Consider the following 20279-nt stretch of genomic DNA (forward strand, 5'->3'; position numbering starts at 1 on the left):
TATCTCATTTGATGCTTACAACAACCCTGGCCAGTAAGTGCTATTATTATCCCAATTTTATAATTGAGGGAATTGAGGCAAAGAAGGTTAAAGAGACTTGGTGACTCTGTCTGTTGCAGTGGATGGAATACTGGGCCTGGAGTTAAAAAGATCTGAATCGAAATCCAGTCTCAGAAACGATATAGAGCTGGAAGAATCACAAAACCCTTGTCTGCAAGTTTCCTCATATCTAACAAGAAAATAATAATAGCACCCTCCTCTCAGAGTTATTGTAAAGATTATATAAAAGTTATAATATGCTTAATCCAGTGTATGGCACATAAGCACTTTATAAATTTTAGCAATAATAATAGATAACCTCGTGAGGATCAAATGAGATAAAATTTGCAAAGCACATTTGGGCATACAGCAAGTACTTAATAAATGCTTATTCCTTTTCTCCCTCACTATACATTGTGTATAGTAGATGAACAAATTATCTCTCGGGAGAGGGAACTCCTTGTTAGTGAAATGTCTCCACCGTTGAAGATTGCAACCACTCTATGACCTTGTAGAATCACAGATTTAAAACTGGAAGGGGTCTCATTTTAAAGATAAGGAAACCGGGGCCTATGAAATATACTATCTTAGGGAATTGTCTAAGGCACATTCAATTTAATGAATTACCTAGGGTCAGCTAATCTGGTAAGTGTAAGAGGTGGATTTGGATCTAGGTCTATCCCTCTACATGTGGAAGCACTAGAGTCTCTTCATAAATAGAGGTTGAATGAATGAGCATGTGAATGAAAAAGCTCTACTTACAAATAAATCTTTTTCTCATCTAGTATGAACAAGCAGCTAATTTCTCCAAGTATTTCAATCATTCATTCGCTGGTAGTGCATCTGTTATTTTCTTCCCACTCCACAAGTTCATAAGAACTAATTCATAAGTTAGCATGGTAGACTAATGACAGCACTGAACCTGAAGTCAGAAATTGGATTCAAATCCTTTCTCAGATTCGGGGTATATAACTTAGGGTATGACATTTAAATGATGCTTGCCTCAGTTTCTTCATCTATCATTAAATAGATGGCCTAAACGATCCAGCCTAAATTTGTGTTTCCAACCTTTGGGTCTCAGCTTCATTTGCAAAATGATAGCTGAAATCAGGTTTAGATCTGGAAAGCTGCAGTGATTTTTTTAAAAATTAGATTGTCATTCCAAATGTCAGATGCAAAACCTGTGGCAAGTTTTTCAAGTGTTAATAATCTTCAGAGATCCCCTCAGAGTGCTTGTGCAATCACAAGAAGTAAATGGAAAATGAAAGAGAAAACTGTCCTGAATTGATTCTTCATCCCAATCCCAGAGTTTTGTTCTTTAAATGCAAGTGAAAATAGGCCTTCTATGATCCTATTTCCTGAGCAATCGATTCAGCCATCCTCAAATGGTTTACTCTTTCTATCCAGACAAATGTCAAGTGCTAAATCAACAATTTTTCTTTTACATTAATCATAATGAACCCAATTTCTAATTTCAAATTACTCCCCTCTGCTTTGGACAGATAGTGCAGTAGATAGAACATTGGGCCTGGAATCAGGAAGGCCATGAGCTCATGAGTTCAAATTTGAGCTCAAAGAAACTTAATAGCTGTGTGACCCTGGTCACTTAATCTTGTTTGCCTTAGTTCCTCATCTGTAAAAATGAGGAATCTTTGCCAAGAAAACCCTAAATGTGGTTCATGACTGAAAATGACTGAGCTCCACAATCCCATTACTATATGAATGTTATATTTGTGGAATGGGAAAGAGAGAAAAGCAGGCTTGGGGATAACGTGTTTTTTCAAAATGGAACTTTGACAGAGCAAAAGCTGGAATGTAAAATTTGATCAGATTTGGCACTGAATATATAAAGATGCATTTTCTTTCTCTCTCTCTCTCTCTCAAAAGCGGGGGGGGGGGGGAGGGGGAGAAGTGGTTTGCATTAAGTACGGATGATTGACAGATATCTGGATGAAGCTTTGTTGAATGCTAAAGACACGGTTGCTACAAAATACTAAAGAAAAACTAGCAAAGCATCAAGAAAACTCAGTTGTTAGGGAATTAACTCAGGGACTCTCATATGTCCTAGAACCCTTTTACAGTCTGATGAAACCTATGGACCCCTTCTCAGAATCACACTTTTTTATTTTAAGTCATAATTAAATGTCACACTAAATTATAAAGTAATAAAAATAAAGATGTAATTTCTTCCCTTCCAAGCTCAGATACCCCCTAAAATCTATCCATGTAGCCTCTTATGTGTATGTGTGTGAATCTATGAATCCTATACCCTTATGTCAGACTCAAATTTGCCTGTGTAATTTCATCTACAATTCTTTAATAACTCCCAAAGTCAGATATATCCCATTTACCTCCCAAGGTCCATTTCCTCCCAGAACCAAGCTGGATTCTATTAATACCCATAATTTAGAGATCTTTCTATCTAATTTAAGTTGCACTTACTCAAATCTGAACCAATGTTATTCTGTTATGCCCTCAGAAGAGGCAGCAAAGTGGAGCAACTACAATATGGCATCTGACACCAGGAAGATGGTATTTAAAACCTGCCTCAGAAAGTATGACTGCAAGAAATGATTTAATCTCCCTGCATCTCAGTTTCCTCATGTTTAAAACAAGGGGACTGAGCTACCTATCCAGCTTGTATGAGATCCTATGAAAATGTTTTGTAAACTTGAAAACCCTAGGAAAAGTCAGGCAGCTCAATTCAGAGGAAAGAACAATGGATTTGAAGTCAGAAAACCTGGGTTCAAATTCTGACTTTGTCATTTAATGCCTGTATTGTCTTAATCAAGGTACCTGATTTCTGTAGGCCTCAGTCTCTTCATCTGTAGAATAGACAATAGAAGGGGACAAGTGAACTACATAATCTCTAGAATCCCTTCTAACGCTCAATCTATGCTTTTAGGATTATCTTTCACATTATAGCAATCAAGATTGACTCTGTGGATAGGACACTGGGCCTAGAATCAGAAAGAATGAGTTCAAATCCAGTCTCAGACACTAATTGTTTAATATTGAACAAACAAATAACTTCTTTTTGCCTCAATTTCTTCAATTGTAAAATGGGATAAAACCAGCTTCTACTTTCCAGGGCTGTTATGAGAACCAAGTGAGGTAAAATTTGTAAAAATGTATAGGACAGTGTCTGGCACAGAATAACCACTTGACAAATGCTTCTTCCCGAACTAGATTTTAAAATTATAATTATCTTCTTTAATATGACTGAAAATAATGGACTAAGTTTTTCCAGTTCCTAATACATCCTTTGGTTGAAAAGTAGCTACTATTTCATACAGGAGAGAGAATTCTGACCTAAAACAAAAACAGAAACAAACAAAACAAAACAAAACAAAACAAAACAAAAAAACCCTGCCTGATTCGTACTTTAAAAGAATATAGATCAATCATTCACCAACTAGGAATACAGGAAAACATTCACAGAATGTCTACCCTGCCTCCTTGTCCAGATATTACTGTAGCCAAGTTTATGTTTGGCTCCAAATTCTAACACTATCTTTGAATGGGCATGTAGCACTATAGATGAAGAGGAGAAGGGGGAGGGAGTCAGCACTGGAACTTACTACATAAATACTGTGCAAAAATGCTTTATCTCATGATCAGCTACAACAGATTTGATTTTTTTCATTGGTTGAGTGATACAAGGCAATCTCAATAACCTTTGGATGGAAAATTGTTGGAGAACAGCTCCAGTGAACATGAGTGTAAATGAGTATCGGAGGCCAGGTGGAAAATATGCTTTGCAATCTCCATTTTATTAATCTGAGCATCAGAATTTATATACTCTTTAAACTAATGTTTCATTTACAACAGCTACCTCCAGATGATGCTATATACCTTCCAGGATTAATGCATATGTCATACTTTGACATTTCAATTCACCTTAATTATTAATAACAAGATATATCTATCATAACAGGGTTGTCAATAACAAAAATTATCAATAGCAAGGTATTTGTCAAAAGAGTTGTTAATAGCAGAAATTATCAATGGCAAGGCATTTATCAAAAACAGAGTTGTAGATAGCATAGTTGTGATGCCTTGTTCCATCACATGCATTCTCCATCAAGATTATTCTAAATTTATCATGAATATGTCTTTCAAAAATTAAGGGAGATGCTGAACTAATGTTTTGAATTATTTGCTCCTGAAAAGAGCAGGTCTCAAGTAATACCTGGACCAGACTTTTCCTGTACGTGAACTTATTCAATACTGGCCCTGTACAGAAAATTCCATCAACATTCAGAGAGAGACCTATAGAGACTAAATATAAATCAACACATGCTATGTTCACTTTTTTCCCCCCTCTTGTTTCTTTTCTCATGGTTTTTCCTCTTTGTTCTGAGTTTTCTCTCCCATATGATTCATGCAGAAATATGCAAAAAATCAATATAAATGTATAACTATTTTTTTTAATTTTACATGTTACTGGAGAAAATAATAATTCATAATAAATATTGTCTCATTTGGTCCTCACAACAAACTTGTCAGGTAGGTGCTGCTTTATCCCCATTTTACGGCCAAAAACTGAAGCAAAGGTTAAATTACTCACATAGAGTTATACAGCTGGTGTCTAAAGCCATATCTGAACTCAGGTCTTCATGACTCCAAGCTCATCACTCTATCTTCTGATCCACTTCACTGCTTCTACATGATGCTAAGAGTCTTAAACTTTCGTTTAAGAAGAGAGAAGTGACAAGATTGGAGTTAAGACTTTAGAATCATTCTACTTATCTTCAATCTGGCAACCAGTTACACCATTGCAAGATTAGTGACTACTAGAGCTGGAACTAAGGTGGGTCAAATGCAGCTTTGTACCACAGCACAGATTTCTGAGGGGAGAAGCATGCTTCCTTTCTGGGGCAGTTTGGAAACCACAATCTGTAGCCTCTGGTCTTCCAACCTATGCCATGCTGAACAATATTAATCCCTCACTTGCCCCTGATCCATAATTTCCTACCTTCCATCTGCCTTACCTTCCTATGCAAGAGTGTAGAATTTCCAAGGGATGAGCCATGCTATTTTCCACACATAAATGCATCCCAACTAGGATCTTTCCTCTGTGTATCCTTCCCTTAATATTTTTGCCCTTGGGGTTTGCTTAACATTTCACCTATGAAGTTATGTGCCTGGCCCCTCTCGGCTCATACAATGTTCTTTTAAATGTAATAGTTTTTCCAAGTTCATCTCTTCTTATCAAAATCTTTCTAGGTAGGTCTGCCTTAAATGCCTGCTCTAGTAAGCCTTCCTTTATCTTTTTCTGAGGCTGCCTCATAAAACACAGTCCCACATTTAATTTGGATCTCTTTTTGGTGCTTAGTTCATACTAGCATGATTAATATGAATGATAGAAAGATGGAAAGAACAACAAATATGGGAGTCAGAGGACCCAATACTGAATCTTATCTCTTCTACATACAGCCTGTATGATTTTGGGCAAATTATTTAAGTTCTCTAGGATTCAATTTCCTCATTTGCAAAATGATCGGGTTGGATCAAAGGATCTCTTAAGTTCTCTCCCAAATTTAAAGGGAAAGAACCACTGATTCATTTCGGTACCTTTTATAGGGCTTGAGAACTTAACAAAAATTGATTTGTTGCTGAATGAGTGGACATTACCTAGATTCAGTAATCAAAAAGTCTATGGAGTGTTGATGGGGTTCTAGTGCCAGTCAGAGAGTTGTGGGAATCCCTTTTTGGTCGGTGCAGGTTCTTCGTGAAAGAATTTACAAACCTGAAGAATTTTAGATGGCAAGTTTAGATGAAGTTTATTGTTGGGTGAGAAGTCAGCTTTGCTTAGAAAGACTGATTTCTTCAGTGGAAAAGTCCTATTAGGGAAATGGAGACTGGCACTGAGAAGAGAAAGTCAGTGTTAAATATTTTTGTACCAGGTTTTCTGCAGTCAATCTTCATCTTTCAGAAGTCTAAGTAATCCCAACCCCCTCACAATCTTTTGTGCAAAGAGAATTTTAATCATTTTTAATGTTTTCATTTGAGCCTTCTCCAAAAAAAGCTTTTTGAAATCTTTTAAAAAGATCACATGAGGGAGATTTTTTAAATCCTCTAATTGCTTTTTCTATTATAATAATAATGACATCAGAATACTTGATATTAAGAGTGTGAGTACTTAAAAGTTGCATTTTGTATTTTAAACAAAAGCATATATAACAAAAAATGGAACTAAAATGGCGCCATACATTCTAAGTTACAGTTTTATTTCTACCAAAAAGAAACATATAAATTGTATGCATATATGTATGTGTTTAAGAGTACATAATGGAGGGGGGGGGAGAAAGTAGGTGTGGATAAATGATTTCCAATTTTAATTATTCAAAATATGTAGTCTCATTTAGAATAGCAGTTGTTCTCTAAGCCTATTCTAATCTCTCCCTAAATTGTAGTTTTAATTCTATTCAGCACTGAGGAGTTTAGCACTGCAGTTGAGCTGCTATTAACAAATGCTTGTTGAATTGAGATGGGAAACAAAGAACTAAAGACCAATATTGCTAATGAATTCTGATGCAAAAATTTAAAGTAAATTTTAGCAAAATGGTTATAGAAATGTATTTTCTAAATTATTCATTGTGACCAAATTGGATTTACCCTAGGGAAAATAAGGTTGGCTCAACATTTTTAAAACAATTGGTAGAATTAATTAAATAAACAAGAAAAACAACAACTATATACATATGATTATATCAATGGACTTCCACAAAATAAAGCATTATTTTATTTAATTAATGTGTGGGGTACAGAGACCCTAACCAAAATGACTACTCAGAGATCTCTCAAAGTGAAGATTGAAAAGTTTTATCAGAATCTCATGAGAAGCAGGCAGTTCTTACCTCTGGGAAGTACAGAAGGAGGAAGCCAAATTCACAGAAGGAGAGCTCAATTAAATAAACAAGCACTACCCAATCCCTCCCAATATTCCCTTATGCAAAGCTTTTAGTTTAGATTGGCTCTTGCCAATCTTACTTTTCCCTTATATGGCAGGTGAAGTTATAATGAACTGACTAGAGATGAGGTAACTACATAAAAAGTTTAATTCCTTCAAAGTCACATGAAAAAAAAGCAAAACTGAGGCCTAAGGCTTCTCTTACTTTAGCGGATAGTTTCTGAGAAACCACATTGCTTGCCTCACATAATTAACATTAAAGGTAAGAAGACCCTCTGGAAGAACCCTTCTTCAACATGATTAAAACACTAAAACATCTAAAACTAAGCTATAATTATTTGAAATACAGCAATGGTGGAAACTCTCTGTAAGTTCAAGAATAAATCAAGAATATTTCCCTTCCCTGGACCTGTATGTGCAAGAATGTTTGTGGCAGCCCTCTTTGTGGTGGCCAGAAACTGGAAACTACGCAGATGCCAATCAATTGGAGAATGGCTGAATAAACTGTGGTATATGAATAGTATAGAATATTATTGTTCTGTAAGAAATGACCAGCAGGATGAATACAGAGAGGCCTGGAGAGACTTACATGAACTGATGCTGAGTGAAATGAGCAGGACCAGAAGATCATTATATACTGCAACAACAACATTGTATGATAATCAATTTTGATGGATGTGGCCATCTTCAACAATGAGATGAATCAAATCAGTTCCAATAGAGCAGTAGTGAACCGAACCAGCTACACCAAGCGAAAGAACTCTGGGAGACGACTATGAACCACTACATAGAATTTCCAATCTCTCTAATTTTGTCCACCTGCATTTTGGATTTCCTTCACAGGCTAAATGTACATTATGTCAAAGTCCAAGTCTTTTTGTTCAGCAAAACAACTGTTTGGTCATGTATACAAATATTGTATTTAATTTATACTCTAACATATTTAACATGTACTGGTCGACCTGCCATGGGGGGGGGGGGAGAGGAGGGGGAAAATTGGAACAAAGGTTTGGCAATTGTCAATGTTGTAAAATTACCCATGCAAATATCTGGTAAATAAAAACTATTTAAAAAAAAAAAAAATATTTCCTTTCCCTATCCGACATTGTACTAGAAATGCCAGAAATAGCAATAAAACAAGAGAAAGAAAATTTTAAAATAAAAATCTTCAAAGAAGAGAAAAAATTATGCTTAATATGCACACAACTTGATACTTAGGGAAATCCAGAAAATCAAAAAAGAAACTAATGGCTGTAGCAAAGTAGTGAAACATTTTTTTTTTTTTTTTAATCAGGATTTTCATTCAGCACTAATAAATCGGAAACAAACAAGAAAGAGAAGGTTCAGGGGGCAACTAAGTGGCACAGTGGATAGAGCACAGCTCTGAATTCAGGAGGACCCGAGTTCAAATCTGGTCTCAGACACTTAACACTTCCTAGCTGTGTGACTCTGGGCAAATCACTTAACCCCAGCCTCAGAGGAAAAAAAAAAAAAGAGAGAGAGAAGGTTCATTCAAAATAGTTGCAAAATGCAGAAAATAGCTGTAAGTTAATATACCAAAATATACTCAAGATATATATATATATACACACACACACATATATATGTAAAACTACAATGTACTCTTCACAAAAATAAAGGAAGATTCAAATAATTGGAGAGATACTCTTCCTTGAGGGTGAACAAAGGACTTCTCTGAGGAAACTGAGGACTTCTCAGAATAATTCAAGACTCAGCACCAGGGATTTATTTAATCATTAAAGCTCTGGGAAGAAGAGAAAAGATTTACTTTTCCAGCAGAACATACCTGAGGTTCCTTGACCTTTACTCAACTGCTTAGAGAAGAACCTGACTAATAATTTAATGGCCTGGAGATATTCAAGAAGACTCCAAACTAGCTATCTCTATTTGTTGATTGAGAGGCTGAGATAAACTAAGTGTCCTTAGTTATTTTAGAAACCTTTAACCCCTCTGGCTTAATCAATTACTTAACTCTAAATAAATCTTTTAATTATGTAGTTTCTCATAAAATCATTAACTAGGGTAGATTGAACCATAACTTAAATTTTAGTTTATGAAGGTCTGATGGATTTGGGAAAAATGAAATTCTTTGTACAAACATTACAATAGAGTGCTCATATCAGCTGAAGCAAGCATTTGCAAACATTGTAACAAACTTAGGCAAACACATCTGCAATGAGTCAACTGTACTGGCTTGACTAGAATTTAGCAAACCTTTGCTACTTCCATTTGAGCAGGCAGATAAGTGGAGGGGGTCATGGGTTCTTCTGGTTTTTGACTATTTAAATCACCTATAAGCCTTTGTAAAATTGGTCTCTTCTCTCTGAGACCTCAGTGAGTGGACTGTAAGATTCTAATAAAGCTTCTGATCTTCACTTTGAGAAATCTCTGAGTAGTCACTATATAATAAAAATGACAATATTTGCTATAGCAATTATCAAGAGCCTACTTTAAAAACAAAATAAATGTATAGAAACAGAAGATGAGGAATTTCAAGGGAGATGATTATGGTCAAAAGTATGAAGGGAGTTTGGTATTACTAGGTTTTAAATTATAAAGTAACAACTATTGAAACTATTTTCTTTGTGGTTGTCCAATAGTTTTTCAGTTATGTCTAACTCTGTGACCCCATTTGAAATTTTCTTTGGCAAAGATACTGGAGTGATTTGCTAGTTCCTTTCCAATTTGAGAGACCAGTGAAGTTTTCTTAAAAAGTCTAGGAGATAGAGTAGATCGGACCTTAAACTGAAGTCACTCGATTCCCTATTCCCAGAGGTCTAAAAAGCCAGAAGATCAGGTCTTGGGTCCAGGATACAGGAAGTTACATGATCTCAAGGCCTAGAGTTCTCTAAAAGTCAGATCCTAGGTCAGATATAGGAAGTAACATGACCCATAGGAAGCAGACAACATTGGTGACCATTAGTCTTTTAGTCTATCCATTGCAAAGACTTGGGTCTTTTGCTATTTAGTCAGCTTTACTGTTTCTGGCTTTTCAGGTTGGGCATATGTTGGGAGATGAGATGTCTCGTAGGTGGCTTGGGCCTCTCCCTGCAGAGACTAAATAAAATGTTTTCTCTTTGTACCTGAAGATGTCTCTGATTAATTAATTTGAGGAAGAGGGGTCTAGCACCCTGTCCCACACAAGCTTATTTTTTCAGATGAGGAAACTGAAGGAAATAGGGTTAAGTCACATAGCTAGTTAGTATCTAAGGCCAGATTTGAATTTAGGAAGAAAAGTCTTTCTGAATGCAGGCCTAGCACTCTTTGCCACTTAGCTGCCCTATATTTGTTACTCATTAAAAAATAAAAAAATAAAAAAAAATGAAACAACCCAAAAAAAACAAAAAATCAGATTAGAAAAATAAACTAGAGATCATTCCCCAACTGATAAATGGTCAAAGGATATGAATAGGCAGCTTTCAGATGAGGAAATTAAAGCTTTTTTTTTTTTTTTGAGGCGGGGGTTAAGTGACTTGCCCAGGGTCACACAGCTAGGAAGTGTTAAGTGTCTGAGACCAGATTTGAACTAGGGTCCTCCTGAGTTCAAAGCTGGTGCTCTATCTACTCCACCTAGCTGCCCCAAATTAAAGCTATTTTTAATATGAAAAAGTACTCCAAATGATTACTGATTAAAGAAATACAAATTAAAATAATTCTAAGGTACAATCTCACACTAATCAGATTGACCAATATGACAGGAAAAGGAAAATAATAAATGTTGGGGAGGATATGGGAACAGTGGAACACTACTGCACTTTTGGCGGAATTGTGAACTGATCTAATCATTCTGGAGAGCAATCTGGAACTATGCCTAAAGGGCAATCACACTATATATACCCTTTGATCCAGCAATACCACTACTATGTCTGTATGCCAACAAAACATTAAAAAACAAAAACAAAAACAGAAAAGGACTCATATGTTTATAGCAGCTCTTTTTGTGGTGGCAAAAATTGGAAATTGAGGGGGGGCTACTCATCAATTGGATAACAAATGAACAAGTTGTGGTATATGGATAAATTAAATACTATTATTCTATAAAAAATGATGAGCAAGCAGATTCAGAAACACTTGCATGAATTGATGCTGAGTGAAGTGAACAGAACCAGAAGAATACCGTAGATGGTAACATTAACATTGTGCAATATTCATCTTTGATAAATCATATTTAACTCTTCTCAGTAAGTAATATAATGATATAAGACAATTCCAAAAGACTCATGATAGAAAATGCTATCCATATCCAGAGAAACTATAGAGTATAAATGCAGATATGGAAGCATACTATGCTCACTTTTTTTGTTGTTTTTCTTCTTTTGGTTCCCTTTTGTTATGATCCTTCTTTCACAACTTGACTAATAATAGAAATATGTTAAAATGACTGTACATGTATAACTCCTATCAGATTGCTTGTCATCTGGGGGGAAAGGGGAAAGGAAAGGAAAGGAAGGAAGGAAGGAGAAAAAAATGGAAATCAAAATCTTATAAAAGTAAATGTGGAAAACTATCTTTATATGTAACTGGGGAAAATAAAATATTATTAAGTGAGAAAAAGAAAAGAAAAATATACTAGAGAAAAAAGATACAGAAGCTATCCAGTGTTCAATAAATCTAAGATCACAAACTATTTGAGGGGGAAATTCCTACTTATCAAAAATTATTTAGAACATTATTTTACATGTATTGGTCAACTTGCCATCTGGAGAAGCAATGGGGGGAAGGAGGGGAAAAGTTGGAACAAAAGGTTTTGCAATTGTCAATGCTGAAAAATTGCCATGCATGTATCTTAAGGTAAATAAAAAGCTATTAAAAAAAAGAACATTGTTTTAGACTAAGTAACAAAGAACAATAAACTAAATAAATACAAATAAACTAAATATGCAATTGAAATATAAAAGATTGATTCAGGACATTTAAAAGATCTTTTACAAGTATGATTTTTTTTTTTGGCTGAGGCAATTGGGTTAAGTGACTTGCCCAGGGTCATACAGCTAAGAAGGGATAAATGTCTAAGGTCAAATTTGAACTCAGGTCCTCCTGACTTCAGGACTGGTGCTCTATCCACTGTGTCACCCCTTACAAAGTATGATTAAGGAGAATTCATAACAAGGCAAAGGATAGAGAAGATAAAAAAGATAAAAGATAAAACAGACTATTTCAGTTTAATTCTGTATAAACAAAATCAACACAGTCTAAGAAAAGTTACTGGATAAAAATGTTTGTATCAAACAGTTCTAACATCCCACGGTTCTGAGACAAATAACTGATGGAAAGATAAATTACCACAAGAAGTTATGGGAAAGGACTTCTCTGAAACCTGTACAAAATAAGTGTCCAAAGTCTTCTAGATCCAATGCCTGTCATTTCAGCTTGGCCAATGAATAGGTAATCAGAAGTCACACCCAAAGGGACAAAATTCACAAGAAAGAAAGTCTTGTTGGGCAAGATAAGCCATACTATGTTGGGGCCCAGTTTCAGAAAGACCTGAAGGGAAATGAAAGAGCAGACAGACCCCTGCCTGTATCATCACTGGTCCTTATCTTACATATCCAATTAATTGCCACGTTTTGTAAATTCTACCTCTACAGCCTTTCTTCAATTCTTCTCTTTAATCTCCAGTAAGAGGGCCACCAACCTGGTTGCAACAATCTTTTTCCCCCCTTCTAACTATATTGTTTATTTTAAATATTCTTGAAGTCCAAATCATTTGAGTTTCAAATTCACTCCCTGTCTTTCACTTCTCCCCACGGAAATCCCCACTTACTGAAAAGGCAAGCAAAATACCAATTATAAATGCCACTATTTTAAAAAAGCAAGAAAAATAAAAAAAGTGAGAAAACTATACTTCAATTTGCACTCAGTTATATTAGTTCTCTCTGGAGGTGGAAAACATTTTTCTTTGGCATTGTCTTGGATCACTATATTGATCAGAATAGTCAAATATTTCACAGTTGATTATCATTACAAACTGTTATAATCTACAATGATCTTCTGGTTCTTTTAACTTCACCTTGCATCAGTTCATATAAGTCTTGCTATGTTTTTATGAAACCAATTCCCTTGTCAATTTTTATAGTACACTAGTAAACCATCACAATTATATGCCACACTTTGTTTAGCCATTCCCCAACTGATAGGCATCCCCTTAATTCCCAGCTTTTTACCCACCACACACACACACACACACACACACACACACACACACACACACACACACACACACAAGAAACCCTACAAAAATAATTTTGTACATATAAGTCCATTTCTTTTTGCTTTGGGAAACAGACAAAGCCTTCTGATTTCCCTGCCTCAAATCTCCTCACCAATTCATTCTTCACCAATTTGATAACTTAAAGTGAAGATCTTACCACATCATTCCCCTACTCACTAAATTCCAGAGACTTCTTTGCATACTGTCCAAATACACCTAGAATATATTCCTTTTTCCACTTCATAGAATTTCTAAGCTTCCTTAAGGTTTGTATCAAACTTTACCTTCAACATGGAGCCTTTTTTGATTCTCGTAACTGCTGGTGGCTGCCCTTGCCTAAAATTACTTTTTCATTTTATTACTTGTGCTCAAAAAGGACTAAAATTATGTCACTATATTGGGGTCAAGATACTCTGCGTCCATCTGTGGCTAATCAGATCAATATGAGCTTGAAAGGCCCTATTACAAGTCAGGACCAAATGGATCAGATGAACATTTGGAGTAGCTGTTTTTAAATATGCAGATCTCATATTTCTTTTGAACTATTCCAAGTCTTCTTTGTTCACACACACACATGTTTACGCCTCCCCAGACAAAACATCAGCTCCTAGAGCCCAGCAACTGTATGTTTTTCTTTATAATTCCCAGTTCCTAGATTGATTGCTTTATATAAAAGGAAGGGTTTATTCAGACTAGATAAAATCTAAATTCTCTTCAACTTCCAAATTCTTGAATTTTATGATTGTGAGTTAGACTAACTAGGTAGACTACTCACCCATGCTTGTCAGAGTGTAGGTGCTATTCACCTAAGCAGGAATAACTATTCCTCTTCAATAATTTAGTATTTCACCCACACTTTTGCTTATATCACACATAACACCCATAATACCTCTCCATAGATTACAAATACCTGTGCTTGCTGGTAATCATGCATATCTGAATAACCATTTTTCTTAGTCCTTACCGGGAAAGAATTGAGAACTGATTTTAATGATGATTAATCAGATTGGGAAACTTAGGGCTATTAATTAGACAGCAGCCTATTATTTGCTAGATAATGCAATTTTTGTTATCTGGGCCTGAAAGATGGCAACACAGGAAAATTATTCATCTTAAAATGTAAAAAACAAAAACACTAAGAAAACCTTTTAAAATCTAGTAGGGATGGTAGAGATGACTCCGCAACTGTTGAAAGAACTGGAGTGTCTTAAACTGAGGATTAAAAGCAATGTGAGAAGGATACCTATGAAGTTGAAACATACATGTCAGGAATACTAAGGCAGCCTGGAGCAAGTTGGAAAGCCATCATAAGGATCAGGATGTAAACCACATTGGTCAGGATGTCTAATACTCCCAAGATTCCATTTCATCCTTAGAGAGGCAGTTCTGTAAGAAAATCTAATGTTATCATCGCCCAGGAAAGATAAGAAGTGTCAGGTATTATTGCCATCCTGGTGGCAAATCCAGGGGTTCTTCGTGCAAGCATATGTTTCAACTTGACTAGAAATTCTGCTGATATCATTTCAATAGTTATAAGTATAGAAATCGATATGAAACCAGCCCCCTCTCATATAACTGGACAAATGGGTCCAAATTATACATGCTATTGATGGATTAGCAACTTCCAGTTGAAATTTGGTAGCCACCAAGTTTGAAGTCAGTGATCTGTTGGTTGAGATTTAGTTTTGTAACTGGGAAAGCTAGATAGAGAAATAAATAAGTATACCTGGCCTGGAATCTGGAAGACATCTTCCTGAGTTCAAATCTGGCCTCAGATACTTACTAGCTGTGATCCTAAAAATGTCACTTAATCTTATTTGCCTCACTTTTCTTATAAATGAGCTGGAGAAGGAAATGGCAACTGACTCCAATATTTTTGCCAAGAAAACCCCAATCACGGAGATAGAGACAATTGAAAACAACTGAGTACCAAAATAATAGATGCTTATTGATTTTAGGGTCATTGATCTAGAGATAGGGGGCTCAGGCTACCTAGCACTGGGAATGTAAATACAAACAAAAACAAAGACAATCCCTGCCTTCACGGAGCTTATATTCTGCTGTGGAAGAAAGGAGATGCCAGAGCATGATGGGGAAATCCAGAGGGAAGCTGTCTGGCTAGAAATCAAAGAATGCTCTTTCCAATCCTGCCATTACTTATGGGACATTACTATTCCCTACCACATGCTTTTGTCCTTTTCTCAGTTGTCCTGAGAAAGCTAACACTGGCTTCCTTCTACCGCTTAAATTTTGCCTCACTTTTAAGATGCAGCCAGGCATTACTATCTGCAGGAAGCCACTGCCAACTGCTCATTTTCTTCCTCCCAAAGTGCCTTGTATTTAATAACTTTGTATTTATTCTCTTTATGAAATATATGTTTATAAATACTTACTGTTTCCCCCATTAGAACATGTGGTTCTTGGTGCCAGGAATAGTTTCATTCATTATGAAAAAGCATCACACACAATACCCACAGAATGAACACCTCAAGTCTTGTGACATTTCTCTCTGATCCCCCACTACCTGGCAAATATCATAGGTTTAACAAAATATTCTGACTCATTCAATGCCTGTCCACTCAATTCTTATTGCAATAATTTCTCCTTGACTCCAAACTATATCTTTTAGTCCTTGCCAATCATCATTAATTGTGGATTAATAATAATAATAATAGCTAACATTTATATTGTGCTTACTAATTACAGGTCAAGCACTATGATAAGCATTTTACAATTATTATCTCATTCAATCCTGAAAAAAACTTCTGAGAGGTGTTATTACTACCCTCATTTTATAGATTGGGAAAATAGGCTAAGGACCCAGGGTCATATAGATAGCAAATCTCTGAGGTTGAATTTGCTCAGGATAATCTCAATTCACAAAGATGAGAGGACTCCCTCTAATACCTCATAGATTTTCAGAGGAGGCTTAAAGAAAGGCAACCAAAATTAGCAGACTGTGTGCACATTCTAGAATTGATAGACTTTCTCTCAGTTCCCTCTGCCCAAGGAGCTCTCAAGGACTTTTAGGTCTTTACAATTAAAAAGCCTTAAAAGTTTTTAAGATCCAGCTCATTTTATAAAGGAGGAAACTGAGGCAAACAGGGTTAAGTGACTTCTCTTGAATCATATAACTAATGCAATCTGAACTCACCAAAATGAATCTTCAATTTGCTCTCCTCCAAATTTGGTAATACCTACTTCAACCAAGTATAGGTCATGTTTCCCCTACTCTTTGGTTTGCATATGGCAATATAATAGCACAACTACTTAGCATTAGAGTTGAGATTTGAATCCAGGTCCATTAACTAAAAGTCCAGACGACTTTGTACTATCTCTGAGATTCATGACCTAGATACTGTCAACTTGTGTTTAAAATATTTTAATAAAGGGCAGCTGGGTGGTGCAGTGGATAGAGCACCAGCTCTGAATTCAGGAGGACCCAAGTTCAAATCTGCTCTCAGACACTTAACACTTCCTAGCTATGTGACCCTAGGCAAGTCACTTAACCCCAGCCTCAGGGGGTATAACAAATTTTAATAAAAGTGTTTTCATTTCTCATTGTGAAACTATAGCTGATAATCTCTGGGAGTGATAGTGTTTCTTGGGTAACTTGATGTGATTAATTTTATGCATTTAAATGCTTCATCAGACTTCCATGAGAATCTAGGAAATACACAAAAGGTGAATTATTATTCTGTATTATATTATACAGTACAACACTTTGTAAAATCTATTTTCAAATTTTAGATGAAAAGTCATTGTTGTATATTGACATTAATCACTAAAGGAAGTGGTAAGAATAGCACAGTGAATGCAAACTATCAGTAATCCCTGACAGAAATTTTCTACCTTAAAGGACAACTGCAATAGTATATGTGAATTACTTTGCATATTTTAATGTGATATGCTAGCTATTATTATTGTTATAACAGTGACATGTAAGTTATAGGTAATTAAGATAAAGACTATGTCTAAAGACAAACATTTGTTTTAGGATTTTAATTACAGTGCTGCAAAGGCACTCCATCTGAAACTGGTCTCAGCATGAGCCTTCTGAAAACAACACATGATGTTAGGATTCATCCTTTCCACATGGGTGACAACTCACTTATTACTGCTCTTTTTCAGGGATTGCACAATTGTATGCCAGCTATCTCATTAGATTATGTAATTTACTTAAAATGGCCTGAAGCAACAAACTTTAAAAAAATCCCAACAGGAAACTTAGAGAAAGCACTACAAACAGCACCTAGAAAATGAACACTTTGAGTTCTGTGATATTTCTCTCTGATGCCCCATAAAAAATGAACTGATAATGTCTTATGTAGGAAATTTCTCTGCATTAAATGCTTCACAGAAGGCTAAATTGTGATACAAACAGGCCTGCCACGTGGCCAGAAATGGTCAAGAATGATTTTTATATGTGATTTTAGGGAGCAGGAAAACGTTGTTTCAAAGAACAGAGGCCAATTTCCAAGTTAGCTGGCTGATCAATCTTTGCTAATGTTTGTCCTGAATAGACTCGAGAGTGCTTTTAATCATAGAGAATGGATATGAAATGTTTTGTGAAATTAAAATAGGACCTCCCTGAAATGCTAAAAGACATTCTTAGGGATGTCGTAATAATTAACTTTGACATATCATTTTAAGTTTGACAAAGTGCTTTACACATGTCATCTGTAATCCACAATAACAATAATAGCTATCATTTATGTAGTACTCTAAAAATTTTACTTTTAATATTTTTCTCAATTACATGAAAACAAAAAATTTTAAAGCTTTTTAAAAATGTTAAGTTTCACCATTATATAGTACTTATAAGATTTGCAAAATGTTTTACATGGTAGCCTCACAACAATCTTGAAGAGTAGGTGCTACTATTATCTCCATTTCACAAATGATAAAAATGAACAACTAAAAGTTCTGTTGATTTTTTCATGGCACCAAAGGAAGCATAAACCACTGGGATAAGTCAAAACCAAGTCATCTCCTGAGTCAAGGTTCAGCACTCAAATGATGTCTAGAAGATTTAAAGCAAGCAGGAAGATATCCAGGTGATATGTAAAGCAGTAATTGAATAAACCACAGGGCTAATGAAAATAATCCCATGGTGTGAAAAGAATCCTGGACTTTAGAGGCTAGATATTGCTGTTCAGTTCTATCCAGCTTTTTGAGACCTTGTGACTATATTATGAATGGGGTTTCTTTGGCAAAGATACTAGTGTGGTTCACAATTTCCTTCTCTAGTGGAGTAAGTCAGACAGGGTCACACAGCTAGTACATGACTGAGGCTGGCTTTGAACTAATGAGACTCCTTGATGCCAGGTCCAGTGATCTATTTACTGCATCAATTGGCTACCCTCCATTTAAAAAAAAAATTGAAAATAAAGATGAACAGGCAAAGTAGTAGAAGCAATGAGCCTGGTCCCCCATGAGTTAGAGACAAAACACAGAACTTAGGATAGGATCTGTTGAATAAGACATGCCTAGTCTCTCAGCTGGCAAAGCCTAAGTCCCTTTGGGGGAACATGAGGATTAGGCACCAGAGCAAAACTTGAAGGAAGAAGCTGCCATTATAAACACAAGGCATATATTCTACGTAGGGTTCCTGAGAAACTTTGGGTGAATCCATAAGAAAAGGATTTATGAGTAGGGAAGTAGTGGTGGAGATAAGGCTCACTTTCCTCAAATAAGCTCTGTTTCTAATTCGTGGTTTAACCCCAAGGAAATACTAAAAAAGGGAATGTATGTGCCAAAATGTTTGTGGCAGCCCTTTTCATAGTAACTAGAAACTGGAAAATGAATGGATGTCCATCAATTGGAGAATGGTTGGGTAAATTATGGTGTATGAATGTTATGCAATATTATTGTTCTGTAAGAAATGACCAACAGGAGGAATAGAGAGAGGCTTGGAGAGACTTACATCAACTGATGCTAAGTGAAACGAGCAGAACCAGAAGATCATTATACACTTCAACAATGATACTGTATGAGGATGTATTCTGATGGAAGTGGATATCTTCAACATAGAGAAAAGCTAATCCAATTCCAATTGATCAATGAAGGACAGAATCAGCTACATCCAGAAAAGGAACACTGGGAAATGAGTGTAAACTGTGAGCATTGTTTTTTATTTTGTTTTGTTTTTCTCCCCAGATTATTTTTACCTTCTGAATAAAATCCTTCCTTTGCAACAACAACAACAAAATTCGGTTCTGCACATATATATTGTACCTAGGATATACTATAAGATATTTAATATGTATGGGAATGCCTGCCATCTAGGGGAGGGGGTGGAGGGAAGGAGGGGAAAATTTCGGAATAGAAGGGATAATGTTGTAAAAAAAATAAATAAATAAAATTACCTATGCATATGTACTGTCAAAAAAAAAAATCGAGGTTTATCATTACTCATTTCATTTAGATCTCTTCCAAAATTTTTGGAATTTAGGCCGGGTTCACTCATGCCTTACCTATCTTCTCATTCCATATGATAATTTCTTCATTTTGATCACATGGTTTGTATTTCAGAGCGCCTGTTTCAGGAATGGGTACTCAAGCAAGACGAAGACTAAATCCCAGGCAGCATGCAAAGACAGCACATGCTGCTGAGACTGGCAATGAAGGCAGGCACAAATGGCAACACAGGAAACAATATTTTTTCTCTCCTTGGAGAGAAAACTATTACTATCAGCAACACCTACTCTGTCTTCTTATTTAGCAGGAGTCAGTTTCAGGATGAGAAGAGTCTGCAGAAAGGAAATATTTGAGGAGAAGGAAAACTCGTGGACTTAGTAAGGAAGGTTACCTCACAGGCTTTCTAGCCCATCTCTATCATTCTTACAGGTGAGGAAACTGAGGGTCAAAGAGGGTTAGTGACATGACAACATCACACAGATAATGAACATCACAGGCTTCTTCTAACACCAGAGTCAGTGTTCTTCCCATTAGGCAAGTCACTGAATTTGTCTGCTTTGGTTTTTTCATCTGTCAAAAGAGGGCAATAGCACTCACCTCCCAAGGTGGTTTGTGAGGATCAAATGAGATAATATTTGTAATGCAAACCGTAACAATGATGATTAGATAATT

At 35.8% G+C, this 20279-nt stretch overlaps 1 protein-coding gene across 2 annotated transcripts in view; it reads right to left on the bottom strand.

Moving 5' to 3' along the window:
* The window catches only part of MCUB (mitochondrial calcium uniporter dominant negative subunit beta), a 97114-nt gene that overhangs the window by 31324 nt on the left and 45511 nt on the right, over nt 1–20279 (bottom strand). The window lies entirely within an intron of this gene.

This window comes from Sminthopsis crassicaudata, chromosome 6, assembly GCF_048593235.1.
Source record: "Sminthopsis crassicaudata isolate SCR6 chromosome 6, ASM4859323v1, whole genome shotgun sequence".
NCBI lineage: Eukaryota > Metazoa > Chordata > Mammalia > Dasyuromorphia > Dasyuridae > Sminthopsis > Sminthopsis crassicaudata.